This window comes from Heptranchias perlo, chromosome 3 (genome assembly GCF_035084215.1).
Source record: "Heptranchias perlo isolate sHepPer1 chromosome 3, sHepPer1.hap1, whole genome shotgun sequence".
NCBI lineage: Eukaryota > Metazoa > Chordata > Chondrichthyes > Hexanchiformes > Hexanchidae > Heptranchias > Heptranchias perlo.
Genome location: NC_090327.1, coordinates 84358831 through 84384141, shown reverse-complemented (window position 1 = coordinate 84384141; position 25311 = coordinate 84358831). Strand labels below are relative to the sequence as shown.

Here is a 25311-nt window from a genome sequence, read left to right as displayed (position 1 = left end):
AACCACCAGCTTAGAAACTTCATCCTGGGTGAGTTGCGATTGAGCCAGAGGGGAGAGCATTGGGTGATGCACAGAGTACATGAGTGGAAGCAGCTGCTGAAGGCACAAGAAGAGGAAGAAATTGCTGGAGTGTCATGTTGTGTAGCCCTTGGCTGAAGAGCCTGGGGATCTGGGTCTCATCAGTCCCTGAACTAAGGAACAGAAATATCAGTAGGGCTCCTGCTCCTGACTACTATCCAATGACCCCCGCTGAGTTATAAAGACCATATGTAGACATGGGTTCAGGTTCAGATGTGATGCCCCATAACATCTTCTGACACTCACTTAACTGAGGTACCAGCACCCATTGAGCTGTACCCCAGCATGGGTCAGTGGGGCAGATTTTTCTCATTGTCGAATTTGCTTTTGCAAATTAGTCAGGTGAGAGTTCCTCAGGCTGGGCAGACCTTGCTAAGACCTCATAGAATCATAGAATCATACAGCACAGAAGGAAGCAATTCGGCCCATCGTGCCTGTGCCAGCTCTTTGACAGAGCTATCCAATTAGTCCTGCTCCCCTGCTCTTTCCCCATATCCCTGCAAATTTTTACTTTTCAAATATATGTCCAATTCCCTTTTGAAAGTTACAATTGAATCTGCTTCCACCACCCTTTCAGGCAATGCATTCCACAACTCTCTGCATAAAAAATTGTCTCCTTATCTACCCCCTGGTTCTTTTGCCAGTTATCTTAAATCTGTCCTCTGGTTACTGGCACCCCTGCCAGTGGAAACAATTTCTCCCTATCCACTCTATCAAAGCCATTTATAATTTTGAACACCTCTATTAAATCTCTCCTTAACCATCTTTGCTCTAAGGCGAACAAACCCAGCTTCTTTAGTCTCTTCACATAACCTCGTTCCCATTTTCCTGGGTCAGGGTCAATTGCATATTAGCGAGGGCTTCTTCAGTCTCCAGTGGGAGTCTGTCGGTGTGGGGGAAGGAAATACTGGGCTGCTACTAAGAACTTCCTAAAAGAGAGAAGCTTTGGAATTGCAGAAGCGAGAAAAGTGATGCGTAGACTTCCAGGAGCCCTGCTGCAAGCGGTTGTTAGGCACAAGGGCGGGAAGCAGCAGAAGTACCCAGAAAATAAAAAAACATTGCAGAAAGCCACCTGTTGGTCTTTACCACTCATACCACCAACTTCCATTGCCTCACATGAGGAGAAAGGTCTTTTGTTGGTATGCATTGAATAAAATGAATAAGCCTTTGTACTTTTATGATGCAATACGATTTCTTGTACTAACATTTGGGAGGCCAAGAACATTGCCTGGCCCGTTATAATACAAGCAGCTGGTAAAACAATTGGGAAAAGCTAACTAGAGAGTAACAGGTAAATATGGTATATTTTTACATTATAAATAATTCATTGAACTGAATATCAACCGTCAGACTTAAAAAGCAAGTTTATTCTTTAAAAGGCTGATTCTGCACTCCTAGAGGGCAGAAGCTCTTGCAGGGAGCATGTGGCAGGAAATTCCAGGCACACAGCCCACCTTCCGTCCATTGAGAAATGGATAGAAAGTCTTGGGCTCAGTGGCAGTGATTTTCCGCCATGCACTTCCTGCAGAGCGGCACTCCACGCTGGGGCTGTGGGAACACAGAATCACCCCTTAAATGTAGAAATTTGAGTCCTGCCTAAGGCAAAAAACTTGGTATAATTTTGATTTAACCATGGGATTATTTAACAATGCACAGTATTTACAATGAATGCATTCCTAACTGTAGTTGGTATGAGTTATTTTTTGTCACTTGGGGAAAGACATCCTCTGTGGGATAGATGTAACAAAATTGTCATTGTGTTTATAAAGAACTGGCTTACAATTTTACATTGGGAATATCTTCCACCTTAATTAGATTTTTTTCACTCAATACAGCCCATTACACCAAATAGTACATATGTTTTCGAATAATAGAAAAAGTAAAATGTCAATAATGGCTAAGAGGGAGCAGAGTGATGAGCAGGGTGGCTATTTCCTTTTAATGGCTCACTGGAGCAGCCACTATAATAGGGAATCAGTCATCTTCAGCTCACAGTTTACAGCGTGCTGGATGAAGTGTTTGAGCCTAAATATTCATGATCCCACTCCGCTGCTGTAACTATGGTGGGGCAGGAATTGCCGATGCGTCACTGTGAAAAGATCCAGAGCCCACTGGAGTGAGGTCAGGTAATTTAAATAAGTCAAGTGGACACATGCTGGCCGCCAGCTAGAGGGGGCAGTGCAAAACGTGACATTGGATTGATGCATATAGGCGAAGCTAGAAAAGGACCGGCTAAATAGTAGTGGGAATGTTGAAATTGCCCCCTTTATAAGGGAGCTGATTTAAAGTGTTTGGACAACCAACTTCTGGAGTGTTCCAGGCCATGACACCAGCTTAGAAACCCCTGTTCGCCTGACTTCCGCCATTCCTTTGTACTGGATCCAGTACCTTCAGTTCGGTTCAGATAAGTTACGGAAAAGGACAGAGATAGAACAGCAGTAAAAGTTCTAAATTGGGGAAAGGCAAATTTTACTAAGCTGAGAAGTGATTTAGCAAAAGTGAACTGGAAACAGCTACTTGAAGGTAAATCAGTGTCAGAGCAGTGGGAGACATTCAAAGGGGGAGATTCAAAGGGTTCAGAGTAAACATGTTCCCACAAAGAAATAGGGTGGGACTGCCAAATCTAGAGCCCCCTGGATATCAAGGAGTATACTGGATAAGATAAGGCGAAAAAGGGAAGCTGAGGAGAAATTTTTTCACCCAGAGGGGGTCTGGAATTCACTTCCTGAAAGGGTAGTAGAGGCAGAAACCCTCAACTCATTTAAAAAGTACTTGGATGTGCACTTGAAGTGCTGTAACCTACAGGGCTACGGACCAAGTACTGGTAAGTGGGATTAAGCTGGATAGCTCTTTTTCAGCCGGCAAGGACATGGTGGGCCGAATGGCCTCCTTCTATAACTCTGTGATTCTATCTTGCCTGTGTCCAGTATGATCAGTGCTCAGAACGTGGGAGCAGCAGGAAATCTGGCGGATGACACCATCCTGCTGGCATTGTCTCATTTTTGATTGATGTTCCACCAGATCCTGCCCCCACAGGAAACCTGCATTGCCAGATACTTGGGGCGGAAACCCAATGTTACCTAGCCCCGCCCCATTTTCTGCCCCTGCCCGTTACTGTCCACTGGACTTTTGCTCCAGTTATGCTGTTGGCCATTAGGAATTTTAGGACCCATGTCTTTACACAAAGAACAGCCCTGATGCCTTAGTGGTAAGTGTATCCCCCAGTATGCAACTGAGTCGTTCTGACTAGGAAGGTTCCAAGGTTTGATCTGTGATCTGTTAAGTTAACTAATCTTGGCTGGGGCACCAATGCAAGTGCCACATTTGGCCTTAGTACTAGAAGACAGTAAAATTGGTCAAGGTTTCTACTCCTGATTGCTGTTCAATAACCTCTGTTGGAAAGCGCATGAGTAGGCATCAGGCCAAACAGGATCAGGTTTGGTTGTGATACCCTCTGTGGTTGAATAGGCTGCTGACACTCACTTTCTAGACACATACATGAAGAATGGCCACTCGGGTGAGGTAGCAGAGGACTGCTGTACCCCAGGAGGAGAGCAGAAGGAGGAAAGTGGGGGATAAATTGTTTACACAAGTTGTTGTGAACGTCACTGCTTGAATTCTAAAGACAAGGATGCTGAGTTGGGAGGATTGATGGACTAGGAGATGGCCTGTGTGATCCTGCTTACTGTTTATTACCACTTCTTCTATTATGTTATTAGTGAAATAATAACTGCCAATGGGAACTTTATAAGTGTATGGGAATCCCTTCCTCGAAACTAGGTTAAAAATGTTCCGACACAATTAACCAGAAAATATAAAATGGAAATACAATTTAAAGGGAAATGACATGGGTGTGGGAACCTGTGAATGTCTGGTTCATGTAAACAGTTTAACTAAGTGACAGGAAGTTTAGTCCACCCCTGAATGTATTGTCTTCAATCTTTACTATATGGTGCAGTGAACAACTCTCAGCATTATTTTGCAAACCTGACAACTGTTTTGAGCTACTCAAATTAAGTGTTAGAACCTGAGTTAAAAATGAGAAGAGCAAATTTTCCCGTTGCCTGATGCCTCAGTGGTAATTGTGTTTCTTGGTGTTTTCCTGAGCCATAAAGATCAGGAAAGTCTTGTTTGATCCCTGTTGAGTTAGCTAATTTTGATTGAGGTGTCAGTCTTCAGGTTACATAGGGGAGAAAATGGCAGAGGTTCTGGCACCTGATCACTGCCCAGTAACTTGTGCTGGATGGAAGGGTGTATGTGTCTGTGTGTAGGATAAGGGCAAGAAAGCAGTTAGATCGGTTGTGATGGCTTAAGTTGTCAAATAGTCTGTACTCATGCATAAAGAGTGGCTGCTTGCATGAGGTATTGGATGGGAGCCACTGCTGCCACTGTACTGCAGTGTGAGTGACCAACTTAAGGGGAATAAAGAAAGGAAATTGGGGAAAATTGATTTCCGCCCTTACCAAATGCGAAGAACTCTTGGCCTGATGCGTCACTGAGATAGAGACATCTATTCCGTTGCCTCTGCTGCTTCCCCCCCTTTCCTTTGCCTACAAAGCCAAATCTCCCATGAGACTCTCCCTTGCCCTAGCTGCCTCTTTCTCTAGATTCTCTCCGATCTCCCCTCATGCCCTCTCTGAGATCATCTCTTCAATTAGACCCATTCCCACTAAACTGCTGACCATCCAATCCATTGTCTTTGGCCCCTGCCACATACTCCATACCCAAGCCAGTGATTCCATCACCCTCTCTGGTCATTGCTTGAGGCTGAACCAGATTGTTTGCAATTTCGGTATTCTATTCAACTTTGAGTCAGCTTCCGACTCCATATCCTCTTCATCACAAAGACTGTTTCCACCTCCATAAAAAACCTGCCTCTGCTCCTACCTCAGGGAATTTGCTGCAGAATTCCTCATTCATGCCATTGTCACCTCCAGACTTGACTGACCAATGCTCTCCTGGCCAGCCTCCCATCCTCCAGCCTCTGTAAACTTCGGATCCAAATCTACTGTCCGTATCCTATACCACACCAAGTCCTGCTCACCCATCACCCCTATCCTTGCCGACCTACATTGGCTTCTGGCCCCACAACGTCTCAAATTTAAAATTCTCATCCTTTTTTTAAATACACCTATTGCCTCGTCTCTCCTCCAGCTGAGAATCCCCCCCGCCAAAAAAAAACTTTCCGTTCCTCTGACTCTGACCTCTTGTGCAGCCCTCTGCCATCACCTTACAATTGGCAGCCATGCCTCCAGCCACCTAGGCCCCTCACTCACAAATTCACTCCCCAAACCCCTCCGCCTATCCACTTTCCTCTCCTCCTTTAAAACCCACTTCTTTGACTAAGCTTTTGGTCACCTCTCCCAATAGCTCAGTCTTTGGATTGCCATCCATTTTCTGATTACGCCTCTGTGAAGCACCTGGGATGTTTTCCTATGTTAAAGGTGCTATATAAATGCAAATAATTGTTGTTGTTGAAAAGAACTACAAGGATTTCAGATGGTCCCTTTTTTGTTTGGAAATAGTTTGTTTTCTGCTCTCTATTGTGTTTATAGTATCTTGCTGCTCTTAGAAAACCATAGAATGCTACAGCACAGAAAATTTAGTCCATCATTTGGCCCATCAAGTCTGTGCTGGTATTTATGAGCCACCTAATCTAGTCCCACTCTCCCCGTATCCTTTAATATTTCTCTTTTCAAGCCACTATCTAATTTCCTTTTAAAATAATTTATGGACTCTGGTTTTAACCTGAACATGATGGTCTGATGTTGTAGTATTTACTGCCTTTCAGACCAGACAGGAAAACATGGCAGGCATCCCACTTGGTCTCTGGTGTAATATACTGTGGTTACGGGGTAATTGTAAGTCTTATTGCACGCTATCCCACTCACAGTGGGTCTCGATTCAAAGCAGGCTCGATACGCTTATGAAAACTGCTTTTGGCTGTAAGCATAAGTTACAAGTATTGGGAGAAAATACAAATCGTAACAAGCGATTTTAGCGGATAAATACTTAATGCATTTGTTTGATATTCTGTCTGCTGTTTTAAGAGGGGTCACTAACCCATTTAAAATAAACACGCTGTTATTTTGGTGGGGCCTAGTTCTGATGTATGCCAGGGTTCCCTCGGTCAATGGGGGCATGTGCTTCTTGCATCCACTCCCTTCATTCGTGACATCAGGAGAAGAGGTTGAGACTGGCAAGATTACATCATCCACCAGAATTCATGTCAATGCTGCCACTGTTGCCTTCAAAATAATGTACGCCTGCATAAAGTAGGCACTCTGCCTTAGAGATTGCCTGTTGTGGTGAGATTCTTCCCCCACCCAGCAGGCGGCCTAGTTGTGCCACGACTGGATGCTGCCCACACTATGTAAATGTCCCTGACCTCAGGAATTTGGATGGGGTCAGGGTTGCCTGGGACTAGTGGATGGAAGACCCGTGGTGGGGTGGGACACATGAGTTTTCAAGCCCGATCTGTTTAATGTATAATAAAATGTATTTCAGTTGTTTTATATGGAAATGATAGCTGTTTTCTTCCCCCTTCTTGATAACTTACCCTGTGCATCATTTCAGAAACTGCCTGTGTAGAACTGATTGGGGAGGGAAAGCCCTAAGGAGTCACAGGGGGAAGATTTCCGTGTTTTCTTTTTGAACCGTTGCAGTCCGTGTGGTGACAGTTCTCCCACAGTGCTGTTAGGTGGGGAGTTCCAGGATTTTGACCCAGCGACGATGAAGGAACGGTGATGTATGTCTAAATTGGGATGGTGTGTGACTTGGATGTATGCTATTTGTAACAAAATTGTAAGCTCACTCTCTATGAACGAGTTTACGATATTATTATGTTCAGCACACAGAGGAAATCCAACTACATTCACCCAGGGAAGTTGAATGGAAAGCCATTGGAGCACATTAAGTGTGGTGACATAACTTGCATTGCAAAAACATTTTTGTGTTGCTTAATGTCATTATGATGAAGATGGCACCCGGCACTCCTTGGCTCTTTTCCTCATCTTTAAATAGTTTAGTGTTTCATTCTTGGAGGAGAGGGTACATTTTCTATTCGTGATAGCACTAGCAAAGAAACTCTTTACTTTACAATGTTTGTCCCTAGTTAGCACCGAATACACCTGTCACCAAAGCATGGATTGAATACTATAAACCGAATATGTATCTTTTTATTATATATAAGTGGGGCGTATGTTTCATTGAAAATTCACCTGCAGTACCTGCTACTCCTGCAGAAACTTGACTCATTTCATCACGCTCCCTTCTCCTGTTTAAGATTTTGGAAATAATGGAAGTGTGACATCCTAGTAAATTGAGCCCTAGCTTAGATTTTCTCTTCACAGTCTACAACTGGTTGTCAAAAAAATAAATAAAATATTGTCAAAAATGTGCTTTTGCAGAATATTATGGAAGCAACTTGTTGGGGATAGTTTCTTCTTTTAAGAATCTCGCCCTTTTTTTATTTTAATGGCATCAAGTAGAAATGCTAATAGTTCAGTTTTCCACTGGATGAGTTCATTCTATAGGATTTTGTTAGGCTTCCTGGAAGAAAGCTGGCCATTTAGGCCTTGTCTGCAATGATGTTCGCTTCATACCTTTCAAGTAGCTTAACAGTCACTTATCCAGTTAAAGGCGTTAATCCCACTCTAGACTGCAGGAAACTGAAGGAAATTAAGCAGAACAGAGAAGTTGCACAGTCTGATTCACTGACAGCCATTTCCTGACCTTGAAAGGCTGAGTTATCGGATCTAGAGACATTTTCTGTTATGTGTGTAATTAACCTCTGTGTTTGAAAGTAGTCAAGCTTAAGCTACAATTAAGATCTTAAACATTGGGTGCATCCTGTGACAAGTGTAAGGTTCATAATACAGTAGAGAATCAGGCTAAATACAGAAAGTACAGAGGAGATCTAAAAAAGGGAATAAGAGGGGTAAAAAGAATATGAGAATAGATTAGTGGCTAACATAAAAGGGAGCCCAAATGTCTTTTATAAACATATAAATAGTAAAAGGATAGTCAAAGGAAGGGTGGGGCCAATTAGGAACAAAAATCGAGATCTTCTTGTGGGGGCAGAAGGTATGGCTGAAGCACTAAATGAATACTTCGCATTGGTCTTCACTAGGGAAGAGGATGCTGCCAATGTAGCAGTAAAGGAGGAGGTAGTCGTGATATTGGATAGGATGAAAATAGATAAAGAGGAGGTACTTAAAAGGTTGGCAGTACTCAAAGTTGAAAAGTCACCTGATCCAGATGGGATGCATCCTAGGTTACTGAAGGAAGTAAGGGGGGAAATTGCAGAGGCTCTGGCCACAATCTTCCAATCCTCCTTAGATATGGGGACGGTGCCAGAGGACTGGAGGATTGCAAATGTTACACCCCTGTTCAAAAAAGGGGAGAGGAATAAACCTGGCAATTACAGGCCAGTCAGCCTAATGTCAGTGGTGGGGAAACCTTTAGTGACAATAATCTAGGACAAAATGAATTGGCACTTGGAAAAGTATGGGCTAATAAATGAAAGTCAGCATGGATTTGTTAAAGGCAAATTGTGTTTGACTAATTTGATTGAGTTCTTTGATGAAGTAACGGAGAGGATTGATGAGGGTAGTGCGGTTGATGATGTGTATATGGACTTTGAAAAGGCATTTGATAAAGTACCACATAATAGACTGGTAAGCAAAATTAAAGCCCATGAGATTAAAGGGACAGTGGCAGTGTGGATACAAAATTGACTAAGGGACAGAAGCAGAGAGTAGTGGTGAATGGTTGCTTTTCAGACTGGAGGGAAGTATACAGTGGTGTTACAGGGGTCGGTATTAGGACCATTGCTCTTTTTGATATATATTAATGACCTGGACTTGGGCATACAGGGAATAATTTCAAAGTTTGCAGATGAAACAAAACTCGGGAATGTAGTAAATAGTGCGAAGGATAGTAACAGACTTCAGGAGGACAGACAGACTGGTGAAATGGGCAGAAATATGGCAGATGAAATTTAATGCATTAGCAAAAATGAGAAGAGGCAATATAAACTAAATAGTACAATTTTGAAGAAGGTACAAGAACAGAGAGACCTGTGTATATACTTATTTATACACAAGTCTTTGAAGGTAGCAGTATAAGTTGAGAAAGCTGTTAAAAAAGCATATGGGATCCTGGGCTTTATAAATAGAGACATAGAGTACAAAAGCAAGGAAGTTATGTTAGACCTTTATAAAATACTGGTTAGGCCCCAGCTGGAGTATTGCATGCAATTCTGGGCACCACACTTTAGGAAGGATGTCAAGGCCTTAGAGAGGGTGCAGAAGAGATTTACTAGAATGGTACCAGTTATGCAGAGAGACTGGAGAAGCTGGGGTTTTTCTCCTTAGAGCAGACAAGGCTAAGGGGAGATTTGATAGAGGTCTTCAAAATCATGAACGGCTTTGATAGAGTAAGTAAGGAGAAACTGTTTCCAGTGACTTAAGGGTCGGTAACCAGAGGACACAGATTTAAGGTGATTGGCAAAAGAAGTAGAAGCGACATGAGTGTTGTTCTGATCTGGAATGCAGTGCCTGAAAGGGTGGTGGAATCAGATTCAATAGTAACTTTCAAAAGGCAATTGGATATATACTTGAAGGAAAAAAATTATAGGGATATGTGGAAAGAGCGGGGGAATGGGACTAATTGGACAGTTCTTTCAAAGTGCCGGCACAGACACGATGGGCCGAATGACCTCCTTCTGTGCTGTATCATACTGTGATACTATGGTCCTTAGCTTGTGTAATTTGTATTAAAAATAATCACCTGGAATTTCCGGGCGGTGGGGGGTAGGGAAGCTGGGGTGGGGGCGGGGTTCCATGGATCTCCGGCTGTAACTTTGGTGGAAGATCAAGAGAAGCCCAGTGGAAATTCTACCCCTTTATTTAAGTTAATCTAATTTCTTGGTTAGTTTTGGCCTTCTTAGTTTTTTGAATCTTTTAGTTAAGCAACCAAGTTCTTGAACTTTTCCACTCTCCAAGACAGCTGAGCAGGCCATGGGGAATTTGAACTATTTGCTGCTCACCTGTTTAAATTGTCTATGGGTGGGACAATGCCTAGTTGATTAAACTACTGGTGAGTGTGGCCTCGTAAGCTGTTTGAAAGCCCCCCTGGTAGTTGGTGGGATGGATGCTTTGTCTAGGATGGATCCTGCAGTCTTGGGTAGCCCTCTCCCAACAATTGCAACAATGAACCTGTTAAATAAACAAACAATTGCAGCAAAATCCATGTTAGAAAGAACTTGCATTTATATCACAACTTTCGTGATTGCAGGATGTTCCAAAGCACTTCACAGCCAGTGACGTACTTTCGAAGTGTAGACTGGATTGTAATGTAGGGAAACAGAGCAGCCAATTTGCACACAGCAAGGTCCCACAAACAACAGTGAGATAAATGACCAGATAATCTGTTCTAGTGCTTTTGGTTGAGGGATCAATGTTAGCCAGGACACTGGGAGAACTCCCCTGCTCTTCTTCAAAAAGCAGCATGGATCTTTTACATCCACCTGAGTAGGCAGACAAGGTCTCAGTTTAATGTCTCCTGTGAAAGACGGCACTTCCGACAGTATAGTACTCCCTCAATACTGCACTGAAGTGTCAGCCCTAGAATATGTGGTTAAGTCTCTGGAGTGGGCCTTGAACCCACAACCTTCCATTTCGTTGTTGAATTAACTCCAAGCTCTGTGGGTGAGCTAATTCCTACCTGGTTAATTAATTCCCCATGGCAGATAAATTATTGCGCCTTTATCTGAAAAATCATTAATAAGGTCTTCACAAGCAACATATGATTTTTCAGGAGACAGAAACAGAAGGGCCTATTCTGCACTCTTGTGCTTCCACTGGTGAGCAGTGTGCGTACAACTGGGCCCAGGGAGTAGTGCGGAAAAAAGAAAAAAACTATCAGTTTCCGCTTGTCTCCTAATTTTGTCCATTTTAACATTAATTTCCATGCTCATTACCATTTATCAACAGTGGAAAACAGCACTCAGAATCTGCATCTACAATTACAGAAAAACAGGTGCATAACAGAAATGAGCATATAATCATGTAAAATAAAAACAGACAATAATATACAGTAGGTCAGTCACCATCTGTGATCAGAAAAGACAGGTTATTGTATTTCAGTTGTGTAACCTTCACTAGAACTGAAGACTGCAAGATAAATAGGCATTTTAGTAAGGTTGAAAAAAAAGGGAGAAAAAAGGAGTAAATGAGGGAAGGGAGGGAGAAGCAACAGATCCACCGATCGCAGAGAGGGAGCGAATAGGTTAAATGACCTGCAAACTGCTTAATAATAAACTGTTAGATGATATAAAAAGATCATCATAGGAACATAGGAACAGGAGTAGGCCATTCAGCCCCTCGTGCCTGCTCCGCCATTTGATAAGATCATGGCTGATCTGTGATCTAACTCCATATACCTGCCTTTGGCCCATATCCCTTAATACCTTTGGTTGCCAAAAAGCTATCTATCTCAGATTTAAATTTAGCAATTGAGCTAGTATCAATTGCCGTTTGCGGAAGAGAGTTCCAAACTTCTACCACCCTTTGTGTGTAGAAATGTTTTCTAATCTCACTCCTGAAAGGTCTGGCTCTAATTTTTAGACTGTGCCCCCTACTCCTAGAATCCCCAACCAGCGGAAATAGTTTCTCTCTATCCACCCTATCTGTTCCCCTTAATATCTTATAAACTTCGATGCGATCACCCCTTAACCTTCTAAACTCTAGAGAATACAACCCCAATTTGTGTAATCTCTCCTCGTAACTTAACCCTTGAAGTCCGGGTATCATTCTAGCAAACCTACGCTGCACTCCCTCCAAGGCCAATATGTCCTTCCGAAGGTGCGGTGCCCAGAACTGTTCACAGTACTCCAGGTGCGGTCTAACCAGGGTTTTGTATAGCTGCAGCATAATTTCTGCCCCCTTGTACTCTAGTCCTCTAGATGTAAAGGCCAACATTCCACTAGCCTCATTGATTATTTTCTGCACCTGTTCATGACACTTTAATGATCTATGTACCTGAACCCCGAAGTCCTTTTGGACATCCACTGTTTTTAACTTCTTACCATTTAGAAAGTACCCTGTTCTATCATTTTTTGATCCAAATGAATGACCTCACATTTGTCTACATTGAATTCCATTTGCCACAGTTTTGCCCATTCACCTAATCTATCAATATCGCTTTGTAATTTTATGATTTCATCTACACTGCTTACAATGCCACCAATCTTTGTGTCATCGGCAAACTTAGATATGAGACTTTCTATGCCTTCATCTAAATCATTAATAAATATTGTGAATAATTGAGGCCCCAAGACAGATCCCTGCGGGACTCCACTAGTCACATCCTGCCAATGTGAGTACCACCCATTATCCCTACTCTCTGTCGCCTTTCGCTCAGCCAACTTCCTAACCAAGTCCGTACTTTTCCCTCGATTCCATGGGCTTTTATCTTAGCTAACAGACTCTTATGTGGGACTTTATCAAATGCCTTCTGGAAGTCCATATAAATAACATCCATTGACATTCCCCTGTCCACTACTTTAGTCACCTCTTCAAAAAATTCAGTCAGGTTTGTCAGGCACGACCTACCTTTCACAAATCCATCATCAGTGGAACAAGTTGCTGGCATGTGCAGTAAGTGCAGATTCGTTGCAAGTTTTCAAAAAGGAGCTGGATGTGTTCCTGAGTGTGACTGATATAATTTCATATAGAGGGTAAGTGGGTATTGGGGTCAATCATTGTGGTCTCTGGGGACTTTAAAAAAAAATTTGTTCATGGGATGTGGGTGTCGCTGGCGAGGCCAGCATTTATTGCCCATCCCTAATTGCCCTTGAGAAGGTTGTGACGAGCCGCCTTCTTGAACCGCTGCAGTCCGTGTGGTGACTGTTCTCCTGTGGATGGTACACACTGCAGCCACTGTGCACCGGTGGTGAAGGGAGTGAATGTTTAGGGTGACTTGTTTAATTGCCTTCAGATTTTTAAAAATAATTCGGCTTAAGGTTTTTTCATCAGGTTTTTTGCCTCACCCAGGATACTCATAGCTGTGTGGGTGGGGAGAGGGCGATGGATGCACCATGACAGTAAACGGCAGGCTTGATGGAAGAACTGATCGTTTCCTATCCTTTATTTTTGTATGTCCGTATATAAAAAGAACAAAAGAATATGCAAATAGGCTGGGGGGGGGGTAGTGAAAAGACGTAAGAGACATCCACAAAAACAAAAATGTGAGAAAATAAGGAAAAAAAGAGAATAAAACTCCTTCCATCTATATCAAACCATTATGTAATGATTAGGTACAGTCCTAAGGAAAGATTTAACAGAAGTATGCAAACGTACAATCAGCTACTGCGCAAGGAATTCTTTTCCTTTAATGTGCTAATTTCTATTAAACTAATTTTTTTTCTTAGATTTCCTTTCTGTCTATTTTCTCTCTCTTAATCCAATCTTTCTTTCCCTCTCTTTATTTCTCTTTCTATACCTGATTTGACCCTAATTCATCCTCCTTCTTCGTCAATCCTGTTTCTTTCTTAATCAACAAACAATCTCATGGGTCATAGTAAATGTATTACTGTGCTCTGTTCTGTTAAAGCTGCAGAGTTAATAGTGAGAAATTCATCCTAGAACCATTTGTACATTTAGGAGACTAATCAATACAAATAATTCCAATACTGAGTGCCTGAGAAAGGACTAATTTCTGTGTGTGTACTGAGACACTAATACACTCGTGCTCATTTATATCACACTGCTGCTGTTGCAGGTGGCAGCCCCAATGGTGGCCCGGTGGGTTAATATAAATGAGGCAGTGCTGGTGTCAGGTGGCATGAAGTACCCCTGTTACATTTTTGGGTCTTTTCTGCTTTCTTTACTCTTGACTTTTCAGCTCTTGCATCTTAGATCATCTTCTAGGCTAGGCCCAACTCCCTGTGCCTTTGTCTTTTCGGATGAGACGTTAAACTCAGGTCGCATCTGCCCTCTCAGGTGGACTTAAAAGATCCCATGGCACTATTTCGAAGAGGAGTAGGGGAGTTCTCCCCGGTGTCCTGGCCAATATTTATCCTTCAACCAATATCACGAAAAACAGATTGGGCCAAATATTGCTGGAGCAGGGCATCTCGCAGCATGCGCCGATAGACTTTTTCCTACACCCTTCAGCTCAAAATATTTTTACGCTGTAACTTGCTGAAAGTGCGAGCTGATAACGGTGAGGGCATCGTGGATGGTGGAAGCAACAGTCTATCTCCTTAACCAATGAGATTTAAGGATTGAGAAAGAAACAGGATTGACAAAGAAGGAGGATGAATTAGAGTCAAATCAGGTATAGAAAGAGAAATAAAGAGAGGGAAAGAAAGATTGGATTAAGAGAGAGAGAGAGAGAAAATAGACAGAAAGGAAAACTAAGAAAAAAAAATTTAAATGTAAAATTAAAATTTTAAAAAATCTCTAACAACAATTTACTACATGCAGGAATGAGATCGAACAGTTTAAATTGTTTCCTTTCTGGGTCAGAGAAGTTGATTGGAATTGAATTAACAATTATCATGCCTTTAAAAAGGTACTTACACTCTTAATTACCAGTCCTAACTATCTGTGGCGAGTTTAATGGATAATTAATGTGCAAATCCTGCAAGTTCTTAAAAATAATGGGGCGGCTAAGGGCGAGATGCTGTTTGTGCGAAGCAAACCGCGGTGCGGCGTATATCAACCAGCAAGTTCTAGAGATTCACAACTCACGGCATATCGCTTCATTCCCCGAACTTGCTGGGTGATTTGCACATTAATAACGGTGTGCCTCTTTAACACGCCGTTATTTATCCAGCAAGATTTGGCCCATTATCTGGTTATTTAGCTCATTGCTGTTTGTGGGAGCTTGCTGTGCGCAAATTGGCTGCTTTGATTCCTACATTACAACAGTGACTACATTTCAAAAAGTACTTCACTGGCTGTATTTTGGTGCATTCCGAGATCCTGAAATGCAAGCTCACTCTTTCTTCTTTCTTTACCTTATTATCTAGGTAAGCATTTGGTAACGTGCCTGGGATAACTATACCTATTAATTATTTTTACGCTCCTGGAATTATCCTATGCTTCCATAAGATCTGTCCAATCCTAGATAAGTGATAGAGCATCACATCAAACCTTGTTCTAGTTTCAAACTATTAAACAAGTTTATTAAATAAGCAAATATGTAACAATATTATATATGTATCATGATCTATACACTAAACTGTTCTTTTATAAATCACTTTTACATATATGCAATCTTTCTTTCCCCCTTATGTTCTTTACTAGCTGTGGGAACTAACTAGTCAACCTTGTCTTTCTGTGAAGATTTCAATCTGTCTGATTCAGGCCCACTCAATATGACCCTTCTCTGTTCACTCTTTTTATAGCCCTTGAACAATTGCCGAAGTTTGTTAGATTTCCATAACTGCCAGCCACATTCAAAAATAACTGGCTATCATCTAATCACGAAGTCTGTATGTATTTATAAGCTGTGTGTGTTGCTTCTTCGCTTAATCCTGTTACCATGGAAACAATAACAACTGGCTGTTTAAACTATTTGCGTTAAAATTCCTGGAATCCTGCTGTGTTGCAGGAAATGTTGCAGGCCGAGACCTCTGGCCGTCAATGAGTCCTAGCACTCATTCCCTCCAACGGGAGATGGGCCCTAAGGCTTGGGAAAGCCCAAAGAAAAATTGCACTAAAATTTTTGATTAGTCCTTGGGAGCAAAGGGGCAGGACTTACTGGCAATTTTAGAGCCTACTTAAGGCCTAGTATGTGACCTTTGCCTGCTATTAAACATGCGCCCATAGCTGGCTCCGGACATTGGGTGTGGGGCAGAAAACATGCTCCACCACCCCCCCCCCCCAATTGAGAATTTTGATGGAGCCCAAATGGGATGGAAACCTGATGAATCCAGTTTTGACTCCAAATTCTGTCCCTCCCAGTGAACTATCTGCCTGATTTGTACCCATCACTTCCCCCAGAAATTTCCAGCACTTTAATTATTGTGTCTGCATTAAAACACCAAAAGAAGACAATACTATTTTATTTTTGTCATAACCACCTCAATAGGTACATAGGAATTGTTAGAACAAAAAAGACCAAGGTCCATCTAGTTCACCTTCTACCATCGGTTCAAGAAGGCGGCTCACCACCACCTTCTCCAGGGCAATTAGGGATGGGCAATAAATGCCGGCCTCGCCAGCGACGCCCACATCCCATGAACGAATAAAAAAAAATCCTGGTAGTGGCATGATACAATGATAATGGAGTTGGTGACTAATCATAGCAATCAATCTTTATCAATTAGTCTACAACAGACCCAGATATGAGGCAAACAAATCCCCAGTGGTGGAAAGCTTTGGGAACCCTAGGTCCAAAGTCACCTGCTCCCAAGAATGCTACACTTATTATATATCATGTCTCAAAACACTCATATACATCTCATGTCATACGGTGCTGCTAATGTAAACAGCCACCAATAGTAGCACTAGACACTGCAGGCCACTGTTTTTCTGTTGACAGACAACCTGATCACTCAGCTGGTCTGTATAGCTCAGCAGTGCTAACTCTTGAATTCCTGGCCAGTAGGAACCTTCCCTTAAAATGGAATAAGAGCCGTTAGCAGAAAACTGAAGATGTAATCAAGGCTTTTGAACAACTGTATTGAGAAGCTTTCATTTTTTAAAAATCCCAAATTTAGTTACATTTTCTCCTTTTATCTTATTTCTCTTAACACAGCCGTTCCAACTTGGCCAATTAAAAGGTGCACGAGTGGGTTGGTCTTACATTTTCTCTGTGGCTGGATGATTGGTATAGGGATTGGAAATGTCAAACTGGTACAGTAGGCAGGGCCTCTTTTATTAGGGTGAATTTACACCAATTTCAGGGTAGAGATTAGGGAGTCTTGTTGCATATCTAACCAATGCTGCACCTGCGATTGGCAGCGCTGAATGCTGATACTTTCATTCTCTAACACTGAGAGCCCTCACTTCAATAGACGGAATATTCACTGGAAATGAGATTAGCAAGCTGCTCTAAGTTGTGATATGGTTTGTACTGGGCAAAGGAAGTGTCGACATGTGGCTAGAAATCTTTTTCAGAGCTGAAATGCTTTGAAAATTTTCTAATGTTGTTCAAGGGTGGTGAGACAAACATTCAGCGATGGATTTTATGAGACAAGCTGGCTCGGTGACAGAGTCATAAAAGCTTTATCTTGGCCTGCAAGCATTTGGAGAACTTGCTGAAAAACTGTGAAAAAAATCCTGTGCCCAAGTTAGAATGCTGACTGTAGCACAGCACAGCACAATGAGAACAAAGTCTTGAACACAGGCAACACTCTATTAATAGACTACTCTGAGGAAAATGGGAAATTCAATTCATGTCCTGTATTATTTTTGGATGAGAAGCAAAACTGCCACTATCCTCATTTGATGTAGGGGAAAAAAGTTTGGGCACCCAACACTGAATTTAGGTATATCTTTAAATCATTTAAAACGTACTTCAGTATTATAGACAAATTTCCACAGTAAATTAGAGGGGTATATTAACACACTCACTGCATGTGTACGTGTATTGGAAAAATGCCAATCTGTAAGAATTGCTTTGGACTTCCATTTTTTATATCTGAAATCTTGAAGTCTCAGTGTTTAATTAGTTGATCTTTACTAACGGGGACTACACTTAAATGGACTGTTACAGACGGATAAGAGGCACAGGAACTGATTCACCAGCGTATGTCTTATAACCCTAGAGCTCTATCTGTTAAACTTTCCTGGCGCTACAAATATTTAAGTTATACTTTCCATTCTTTTCCCCAGGCAATTTATACACTTGCTAGGGTGGTGGGAAAGTGAATGTCACACTGAACACTTTAGCTATCCTTACAACGTCTGCCCTCAATAGGAAGTATTCCAAGGGTTGGTTACGAAGATGGCTAATAGGTATTCCCTAATGGCTCAGTTGGTTTAACTACCTGAGTCATATGGACCAGGAAAGTCCTGGATTTGATTTCTGTTCTGTGCTGAGTTAGCTGATTTCAACCAGGGCAGCAGTGGTATGGGGGTGGTGGGGGGGGGGGGGGGGGGGGTGGGGGTGGTTGGGGGGGGTGGGGGTGGTTGGTGGGGGTGGGGGGTCGGGGTGGGTGGGGGTGGTTGGGGGGGGTGGTGGTGGGGCCTACAATTCTACAATTGGCCTTAATGCCCCAGGGTTAGGGAGGTAAAAATCATCCAATGTTCTTGCTCCTGATCTCTACTTGTCAGCAGAAGCATGACCTGGTTCAAGCACGATCTTCACATGAAATATCAACCTGGCTACATCCACAGTGCAACCAAATGATTCTTCAGAAACTGAGTTTTTGATTGGCTCGAAAACCAGCTTGACAATGGATGGTGACAGAAGGAAAGCCGAAAGTAAATGGAATGTTTAAAACTTTAAAAACACTAGTGGATCTCTTGTGACGTTGTTTACGATGAGTTGGTGGGATACGCTGCTTCATAACAACATGGGTATTATACCATGTTACGCGCAAAGTATTATTAGGGCCACTGATTTCCATGACTTAATAATTGAATACCTAATAAAAAATCTATCAATCTCAGTAAATCAAACCCTGATAATATGTTGGAGATTGCCACAAACTCTAGAACCAGGAGACACAAATTCAATCTAACATGGAGTTACATAGAAATTACTACACACAAATATACTGTTCTGCCCAACCAATCCTTCACATGAGCAGTAGTCCTGTGCCCTGGTCCCTTTATTCCTCTTTCCTTCAACTACCTATCTAACCTATTTTTAAATATTTACGAGGTCTTTGCTTCAATCATTAATTTTGGAGTGCAGTCCACAGTTTCACAACCCATTTTGTGTGAAAATGTTTCTCCTACTCTCTGTCCTAAATCTCATACATTTAATTTTATATCCTCTCGTTCGAGACTTCTCTACCACTGGAAACGGTCGCTTTCTATTTACCGTGTTCTATCCCTTCATAATATTAAACGCATCAATCAAATCACCCTGTAATCTCCTCTGTTCTAACGAAAACAGCCTCAATTTTTCAAGTCTTATTTATATTTCCTCGTACCAGGCAGCATTGCAGTGAATCTGCCTCAAAGCCGTTGCTATAGTTCGGAGCCCAAAGCGGCACACAGTACTCCAACTGTGGTCTTACTATTTTATATAGATTTAACACTACATCTCGACTTTTATATTCTATGCCTCTTGCCATGAAATCCAGTATTCTATTAGCTTTTTTATGGTCTTATCCATTTGAGATGTTGCTTTTAATGTCTTGTGAACCTGATCCCCCAAATCCTTCTCCTCATCCAAATCACAACGTTCCCTCATTCAAAGTATAATTATAACTTTTTTTAACCAAGATGTACCACCTTAAACTTACTGACATTGAATTCAATCTACCACTTTTTTGCCCACAACACCATCCACGTCCTTTGGTCCTCAGAATCATTGACTATGCCTCCTATTTTAGAATTGTCTGCAAATTTGGACATCATTCATATATCCAAAGGAATGGTGCCATTGTATATTGAAGTACGCAATGAACAGAAGCAGTCCCAGAACTGAGCCCTGTTGGACATCACTATCCGTGTCTAACCACTCTGAGAAAATATCCTTAACGTACTCTCTGTTTCCTCCCTTCCAACCAGTTTTTAATCCAATTTGTCACCTTTCCACGAATTCCATACCCCTTCGCCTCCTGATGGCACCTTGTCAGAATCTATCTGAAAGTCCATGTATTCCACATCCACTGCATTTCCCCATCCACCATATCTGTCACCTCCTCAAAAAAACAGGTTTGTCAAGCATGATCTTCCTTTCTGAAATCCGTGTTGGCCGCTTCTAATTATTTTCTTTTTTCTAGATTATTAGTAATTTCATTTTAATTAAAGATTCCAAAAATTTCTTGTATTTTCTAAATCATTTTTATCATACCTATATATACCCTCTTTTTCAATTTTAATTGTTTCTAACCTCTCTAGTTATCCAAGGCATTCTGAAACTTAAAGTAGTATTATTTTTAATGGTATATATTTATTCTGCACCTTTGCGACCTCCTTTTTAAAAACATCCCATTGGCTATCTATAGTCCTATGTTCCAATTTCTTTTTCCACCTCACCTCAGCAAGCTCACTCCTCAACTTTCTAAAATCTGCCCTCTTCCAATTTGGTGCCTTTATTTTGTACTAATTTTTTCCCATTCTATTTGGATCTTAAACCGTATCATATTATGGTCACTGCTCCCGAGGTGCTAGTCCACATTTAACACATCTGCCTGATTTATTTCGTAACTCATAAATGGACCTCTTTTAGGCATTAGAACATACTGTTTGAGGAAGGAGTCCTGCACACATTTTAGGAATTCTATTTCCTTTTTTCCATTTATTCCCTCCCTGTCCCAATCAATAAGTGAATAATTAAAATCTATAATAATTTTGTTATTCCTACTCACTTCTCTCACCTATCTACAGATTTCCTCTTCCGTTTCCCTGCCACAATGAGGGGGCCTGTGGTACAACCTCATTAATGTAACAATTTCTTTTTTATCTTTGATCTCTAATCATATTGACTCTGAACCTCTTTTTTGTGTACATCAGCCTTCACTACAGCATGTATTCCCTCCTCCACCAATATTGTCACACCTCCTCCTTTCTTACATCAAAGGGGTATGTTTAGGGCAGTTTCCAGGCTTCCCAGTAAAATTCCACCAGTACATCTCCTGATAAACCCAACCGAACCTATGCCTATTGGGAGCTATGGCGAGCTATGGTAGGTTGTGTTATGGGCCTGTAAAGGCCTCAAACTTTTACTAGAGTGAGGTAATGAATCCCCAAGGCACAATGGGTTAATTGGCAATTAAGGGTTTTTCTTCCAATTTTTGTTGTTCGGTCCACAAGGCCTTGGGGGTATCTCAAACATAGCGGCTGTGGGTCGCTCTTCCTTCTGGCAGGCATAGTGAAGCTTGCAGCATGATGTGCCCATCATGGTTATACGACTGACCCTGTTCCTGGGATTTGGAATAGGGTGTCGGCTTTGGGCTTGTGCAAATGGAGAATCTGCTCCATGGCACTTGCACTAAGAATTTGGGGAGTGGGGGCACCGTTTTTAGAGTATTACTAACAGACCTCCCTTTATCAGCTGTGGCTCAGTGGTAGCAATCTCTCCTCTGAGTCAGAGGGTTGTGGGTTCAAAGCCCCACCGCAGAGACTTGAGCACATAATCTATGCTGACTCTTCAGTGCAGTACTGAGGGAGTGCTGTACTGTCTGAGGTGCCACCTTTCAGATGAGGAGTTAAACCGAGGCCCCGTCTGCCCTCTTAGATGGATGTAAAGGATTCCACTGCATATTCGATGAAGAGCAGGGGAGATTTTCCGGTGCTCTGGCCAAAATTTATCCCTCAGCCAACACTTAAAATAGTTAATCTGTTCATTTATTTCATTGCTGTTTGTGGGACCTTGCTGTGCACAAATTGGCTGCTGCGTTTTCCACATCAAAACAGTGACTTCACTTCAGAAGTACTTCATTGGCTGTAAAGCACTTTGGGACATTCTGAGGTTGAGAGGAGCTTTGTAAATGAGTACTTTTTCTTTTTGATGTTACAGTGAGTTGGAGGTGATGCTGTGTTATAACAATAGGGGTGTTATGCCATGTAACATGCATTATTATTAGGCCCATTAATTTGCACTGGCTGACTAAGTCAAAATGGGTTTTTTTGGATGGTAATCTGGGATTTTCACTGATATTTTCAGGATCAAATTCTGTGAATCTGTCCATTTTTCCATGAAAACTATAAATCAGTGTCCTTGATTATTATTATTATTTTATGTTCCATTACATATTCATTTACCTCATCATTTTTTAAAACACAGGTGCATAGCAAGATGGTAGGCACATGTACCTGGCTGGAGTTAGCTATGGATCATGGGGCACTTGGAAGGTCCTGGGATGTGGTAGGACTAAGAGAGGAGTGGTCCAGGGGGTTAGGCTGAACTGAGGTGGGGTCCTGGCATTTGTCAGCACTGTGGTGGGGTTGATAATAGTTTCATTTGAAAAATGTTTGCTCAAAAAAGGCATTAAAATGTTTTTGATCTGAAATTGGTCAGAAATGGGGATGTTTGCTGATGATTGCACAGTGTTCAGTTCCATTCGCAAACCCTCAGATAATGAAGCAGTCCGTGCCCGCATGCAGCAAGACCTGGACAACATCCAGGCTTAGGCTGATAAGTGGCAAGTAACATTCATGCCAGACAAATGCCAGGCAATGACCATCTCCAAAAGACAGAGTCCAACCACCTCTCCTTGACAGTCAATAGCATTACCATGGTTGAATCCCCCACCATCAACATCCTGGGAGTCACCATTGACCAGAAACTTAACTGGACCAGCCACATAAATACTGTGGCTACAAGAGCAGGTCAGAGGCTGGGTATTCTGTGGCGAGTGACTCACCTCCTGACTCCCCAAAGCCTTTCCACCACCTATAAGGCACAAGTCAGGAGTGTGATGGAATAGTCTCCACTTGCCTGGATGAGTGCAGCTCCAACAACACTCAGGAAGCTCGACACCATCCAGGACAAAACAGCCCGCTTAATTGGCACCCCATCCACCACCCTAAACATTCACTCCCTTCACCACCAGCGCAGTGTGGCTACAATGTGTACCATCCACAGGATGCACTGCAGCATTTCGCCAAGGCTTCTTTGACAGCACCTCCCAAACCCGCGACCTCTACCACCTAGAAGGACAAGGGCAGCAGGCACATGGGAACACCACCACCTGCACGTTCCCCTCCAAGTCACACACCATCCCAACTTGGAAATATATCGCCGTTCCATCATCATCGCTGGGTCAAAATCCTGGAACTCCCTTCCTAATAGCACTGTGGGAGAACCTTCACCACACGGACTGCAGTGGTTCAAGAAGACGGCTCACCGCCACCTTTTCGAGGGCAATTAGAGATGGGCAATAAATGCCGGCCGTGCCAGCGACGCCCACGTCATGTGAACGAATAAAAAAACAAAATTATAAACAGTGTAGAAGTTCATAAGTAGCCTTATCTTTCTGAAACATCTACTTGAAAAGCTTACAGAATTTTTACTTGCTTTTGATTTATCCATCCCCTACCTCCTCGCTTCTGATTTGTGGCTGTTTTACTTTGAGCCAAGCACCAACGTATAACATCAAAGTATCATACCTGAAATTTGACAGGTAGTGCATGTAGATGTATCAATTTTATATTATAGATCGAAGATAGATAGATTAATGGGGTTTCAATAGATGGAAATGAGTGGTTCAAAAAGAGTAACAATAAAGTCAGTTTAAAAAAGTCAGAGAATAGAAGGAATAAAAAGGACCCTCAGCAAGCATTTTTATGTAAAATTGTGTTTTGGTGGTTACTGTAGTAATTAAAAAACAATTTTCTTTCATTTTTTTTCCCCTTCTTTTGTCCTTTCCAACTCTGGAGGAGTTGACTTTTGCTGGTGTACTATTCCGCAAATGTTGGCTGTCCTTTGCACTTTGCCCAAGGAGCCATTGTTCATGCGTGAGCTGATGTTTGAGTGACAGGCTATTCAAACACAGACCCTATCTGAACTGTTTCTCACCTGCTGCAATATTCATTGGCAACCATGGTGGATTATTTTCCTCCATACCCGGAGCAGCTGATGCTAGTTTAGTTTCAGGTGCACACCTTCATTAAAACTGGATTTCTGAAGAAGGTCATAGCTGAGATGTTAACCGTCTTTTCTTTTTACAGAGGCTGATGGACATGCTGTGTATTTCCAGCATTTTCTGTTTTCACTTCTCTGTTGTTGAGACTAAAGTAGAAATATTGGGGGTAATTTTGATTTTGTGCGATAGTGTAAAACGGGTGATAGTGAATTGGCACATCTCCCGATTTTTATTTCCGTTGACTTCAATAGAGATAATAGTCGGGAAGATGTAAAACAGGCTGCCAACTCGCTATCACCCATTTTATACTTCCGCACAAAGTCAAAATTACCCCCATTGTGTTGCCATACTGCACATCCAGTCTTGTCCCCTCCTATCTAGAAGCCACAGCTCCTGTTGGTATGGTAACTCTTTAGTGCCTTCTCCAAGCAGCCATTCTTTACAGCCGAGCTTTGTCAGTGTGTCCGTGAGCTATTCGAAATGGGGAGGCGTCACATCTAAGCCTGTTCCTGCCTCATCCAACATACATTTTCTATCAGGGTTCCCTGAATAGCAATTGAGAGCGGGAACACTGACTGACTTTTCCTTTTCCTGAGTTTGGTGACAGAGAATTCAGTTGTAGTACCTGTGCCATGTCTCCAGCTGAGGTCATCTGATTTAGCATAGACCAGGGATTGAAGCTAGGATCTTCCTGGTCCGTCTGTTTAATGAGCTGTTAAAGAGATTTGATAAGGTAGCTACAAAGAAACTATTTCCTTTGGTGGGGGAATCCAGAACAAGAGGGCAGAATCTTAAAATTAGAGCTAGGCCATTTAGGAGTGAAACCCAGAAGCACTTTTTGATACAAAGGGTAGTGGAAATGTGGAATTCTCTCCTCCCAAACGGCTGTTAATGCTGGGTCAATTGAAATTTTCAAGACTGAAATCGATGGATTTTTGTAAGGTCAGGGTATCAAGCGATGTGAAGCAAAGGCAGATAAACAGAGTTGAGGTACAGATCAGCCATGATCTGATTAAACAATGGAGCAAACACAAGGGGCTGAATGGCCTACTACTGTCCCTAATGTTCTGGCACTGGATCATCTACCAGCTGAGCCATCAGGGAAGCTCTTGCTGACGCACTTCGAACACAATAGATTCCTTTAAAATGATCAAAAGTCTGTCACTGTGTTATGAAGACAAAGTCAGCATTTAGAGGAGAATAAAGCAATGAACAGACTGAACATTTTACAGTTCACAGAACTCCATTCTTTATTATCACAGCTTGCTCACAATGACATACATGAAAATACCACTAATGAAGATTAGAATAAGCAGGCAGCAACCTTCTAGGTAATAACTTTAACAGCTGGAACTAATTTGTAGAGTCTTGGGTGCTCTTAGTGACCTTACTTGGCACAATCCCCACCACCCCCCCACCCCCCTCAAAAAGACCAGTAAAACGCCCTGCTCACAAATCAGCGGGATTTGAACGCAGAAAAAGACAGACCATGTTGCTTGAGAGTGAAG

At 42.1% G+C, this 25311-nt stretch overlaps 1 long non-coding RNA gene across 1 annotated transcript in view; it reads left to right on the top strand.

Moving 5' to 3' along the window:
• The window catches only part of LOC137306721 (uncharacterized), a 29700-nt gene that overhangs the window by 3570 nt on the left and 819 nt on the right, over nt 1-25311 (top strand). The window lies entirely within an intron of this gene.